Source organism: Cicer arietinum, chromosome 4, assembly GCF_000331145.2.
Source record: "Cicer arietinum cultivar CDC Frontier isolate Library 1 chromosome 4, Cicar.CDCFrontier_v2.0, whole genome shotgun sequence".
NCBI classification, from domain to species: Eukaryota; Viridiplantae; Streptophyta; class Magnoliopsida; order Fabales; family Fabaceae; genus Cicer; species Cicer arietinum.
In genome coordinates this window covers 28,307,806-28,312,273 of record NC_021163.2, presented here as the reverse complement: position 1 = coordinate 28,312,273, position 4,468 = coordinate 28,307,806, and positions in this window count along the sequence as shown.

Genomic DNA, 4,468 nt, shown 5'->3' with positions numbered 1-4,468 from the left:
TCTTGATTTGTTATGTTATAATTAGGGGATCGAGAACCTCATTTTACTTTCATTTTAACTGGCAAAGTATTGTATGAACTTTTCGCATATTGAAAATCCTGCTAAGGTGCATGCTTAGTTGAAAAGTTATTTTTAGCATTTAAAACTTAAATGTTATGTGTTAACTGTTATTTTCGGTTGGTGACCTTTACAATTATTGTGGAAATCTGGGCTTTGCCCTCAGATGAGAGTCAGGACGATCCTACCGGTTCGTACCCTACGGACGTAAATGGAGATGGGAACGCTTGACTGCAGCTACGTTAGGAGGATCTCACGGGGCGCGTGGAGATCAGTCAGGGTGTTTAGTTGTGTTGTAAAATGATCAGATTAGGTTGACATAGAGGGATCAGATGTCTTTCTTTTGTATTGCATTTACATTAAAATGAAAGACTGTACCTATACTAATATTGTCAGCTTGACATGTTATTTTCGATGGGTTACATGTACCATTTGTTGTTGGGTAAATGGTTTGGATTTATAATTGGAGTAACTTTTCCGCTGCTTGTAAATTATAATGACTCAATTATTTATCCAAAGGCATTTCTTTATTTATTTCTCTGCTTTATTTTAAATTCTTTTGAAAAAAAATATACTCTCGCAATGAAATCATAAATAATTGGACACATAGATTTATTCTGGTTCACCACTAACTTGGCTATATCCAGTCCCCTCATTTAGAAGGCTTTAATCAATTAATTCTAATACCTTAAATTAAAAAGCACCTGACCTTCCAAGCCAGTCTTCCCAAACAGCCTGACAACCCCAAATTGAAAAAGGAACTAAACCACTATCGGGTTGGATACAAAAGATTGAAACTTCAAGTGTTTACTCTTACATGGTAAAATTCTCAATCAAGAGATCAAGCCTTGACACCAAATGAAGATGTTGGATAACACAAGAAAATGAGGGGTTTAAATTGTGTTGAACATTTATGAAAATCAAATTCAATTGCTAACTAGAAAGATGTGTTCTTTAACATATCATTCAACTTATGCTTGTAAAACATTTTTGACAAAAATAAAGTTGAATCATAAAGAATTTAAATCAAATAACAGAGTTGACAATAGCATGCAAGTATTATGCTTCAGTAATGTCGAAGACTTAATCCACTATTAAATCAATAGCATGCAAGTATTCTTTGTTATGCCTATTCAGGTTAAATGTATTATTTTCTTTGCCTCTCTAGGCTCCAAGACTTCTTTCCCATATTAAGGTACCTCTTTGGGTTAAAGAGTTTTTGCCACTGTCGGGATTAAGAACATTCATTCAAGTATGTGTCTGAGTTGACACATAATCTTTCTTTAAATGTTGAAATCTCTTTGAGAGGATAATACAATTCAAGTGTATAAAAAACAAGTTAATTGATTTACATCAATTTCTAATAACTCTCTACAAAGATGATTTTTCATTCATTCATTTCTTTTGATGTGTTCATGGCTTTTTCAAAAATATTCTTTGAGCACTACTTGTTGGAATCAAGTTGGTTTTCCTCTTGTAGTATTGATGTTAACAGAGATATTTTATGAGAAAAATTTTCTTAGACTAATGGCTTTATTAAGTGTGCAGTAGCTAGAACAAAAAACCAGAGGAAATGATTAGAAGAATTCACTAGAGGATGAGATCAAAAGAACATAAAAAGCATATGTGTCATCCTTTGAACATATGCCTATGAAAACAACATACCTCTGAAGGTTACGAAGACTGCCTCTAATAACTGGGTCTGAAGACTGGTTCTAGAAACTGCCTCTAAAGGTTAAATTGGAAGCATGACTCTAAAGCCCTTGCATGTCTCTGATGTGCACAAACTCAGCATGCCTCTAAATAGTTTATATGAAGCTATCATTAACTCCGAAAAGAATGTACTAGCCATGCATTCTAATTTCATATTCTGCTAATCAAAAGTTGCAACACACTCAAAATGCGGCCTCTGATATGCAACCTATAATATTGCACTGACACTGATGATTCACCAATGTGATTGCCCAAGACACTAATTCTAAGTCACACAATTCTACCTCTAACTTTTATTATCCAAGAAACACAACATCTCACTCCAACAAGAAAGTAAATGGTTTTGATGGGAATAATTCATTACGAAGTAAAGACTTAGCCAAATCAAAATTTCTAAATATTCAAGAGAAAGCATGAATCCTTCCCGCTTCAATCAATCAAGAGTCTGAAGGAAGATTCGTGTGAATAATTTTTTTGAACATAATATGAAATTAGATTTGATTTAGAATTATAATAAAATGAAATCATTGACCAAAGTGAAAACATATGGTCAAAATATTTCTCACAAGAAGATATGGTCAAAATATTATTCGCAAAAAGATATGGTAAAAATTTTGCTCAAGGGAAAATATGTTCAGAATTTGTTCACAAGATAATACACCCAGAATTATTCACAAGAAAATACATTCATAATTATTCACAAGAAGATACACTTATAAATTTGTTCACAAGAAGATACATTGAGAATTTGTTCACTAGAAATATATGATTCAGATTTTACAAGGACAAAAGTGAAACCCTAATCTATTCTATAAATATATACTAAAGGCTGAAGAAGAAAGAATGAACTCTAAAACTCATAAATCCTTACAATTTAGAAAAACTTTTGAGATGTCAAATTTCCCAAGTATTCAAAGTTCAATGGTTTAAGTTCTAGAGAAGCACATGCTCAAAGAAATATGTCCTAAGTGTTTTAGTGTGAGAAATCAATTTTAAAAATCTATTAGTAAAAGCAAAACACAATCAGTTCCAAACTCTTATAACCCAGCCCGATATTGGCTTTAGTGTTCCTAAAAAAATGTGGTTTTTAGGCTGTGTTGAGAAGACTTGACTTGTAAAGCAAGGTGTTTGTTTGCCTCAAAAAGTATGTAGGTATCAACTTGTTCGTAGCAGACTGACTTGTAGGGTCAGGTTTTGTGTAATTCAAGGATTTGAATTATTGGATAAATCCTTATAAATGAAGGGATTGGATGTAACTACGAAGTTGGTGGTGAACCAGAATAAATCTGCTTGTGTCACTTTACTTATGCTCTCTTTACTTTACTGTTGCCTTTAATTTCTTTAAGTTTGATTTCTACTACTTCTGTTCTAAGAAAACCACCAAACCAGAAATAGTTCATGAAAAAATAATTCAAAAAGAATCCAACTTAGACAAATACAATTCAATCCTTCTTTCTCGTGTTTGCACATCCAACTGACACCAAGAGCCTAATCTCAAGGTTGAGCACTTTACAGTGTTTGAAGAAAGATCCAAGGATTCAACATGTTTAGATTTATTGAAGAAGCCTATGGTAGAAACATCAACGTACCTCATATGTTTGATGGAGAAAGATTTGAGTCTTGGAAGGACAGACTCAGAAGCTTCTTTATCTCAAAAGATCACGAACTTTGGGACTTAGTGGAATACGGTACTAATGCTCCGACAAATACTGATAGTGTTGAAATTTCAAGAAGAGAGACAGATGATAAATAGAAGAAGATGTACAAGATACATCACAAGTCTAGAACCTTAATGATAAATGCAATCATCACCTTTAAGGAGTTTAACAAATGCACTAGCAAAGAAACACCAAAGAAGATCTACGAAAATCTAGTTTTAACTGATGAAGGAAGCAAGCAAGTTCAAGAAGCAAAGGCCAACCTCCTAGTCAGAAAATACGAACTGTTTCAGATGGAGGAAGATGAAGACATTGAAACAATGTTATCCAGATTCTAGACTCTGGTGTCAGGAATAAAGGTTCTTGAAAAGAATTATACTATTGATGATCATGTGAAAAAAATTCTTAGGAGTCTGTCAGAAAAGTGGACCTAAGATTACATCCATTCAAGAAGTTAAGGATATGAAGTTCTTCCAATTTAAGAGTATTATTACGATTTAAGAATCTCCATCATGTGCAATCTAAGTGTCATCTACAAATCATCTCATGCGTCATTATTACGATAGTTACTTGCAATTCAACCTTATTTTAAGAGACTTAACAACCATTACAAACATGGATTGTTCCATTAGGCTTAACATCTTGAGAAATTGTTAATCAATAGATTTCGAAAGAATCCAAACACTTAACATCCTAGGAATCTATAAATTCAATTAAAAACAATCATAAAAATTATGAAAGAATTTTGTGTCTGGAATGTTTGAATATTTCTTTACTTTAAACTTAAATTTGTATTTACCCATATGTGTATCAAAACTATAAAATAACTTAAGAAGGTTGAAATTCTTAGAAATCGTATTTATCATATTTAGAGGGAGTCCCAGAATATTGATTCACAACATTTGTCTGAAAGAAGTTCAAAGAATTATTAAGTTAAACAATTTTTTTGAGTACTACACTTAGGGGGAGTACTTTTTAAATTTTATTTGTAAAATAAAATTGTTCATTAATTGTATAGTTGTTTGTAATCATCAAAAAGG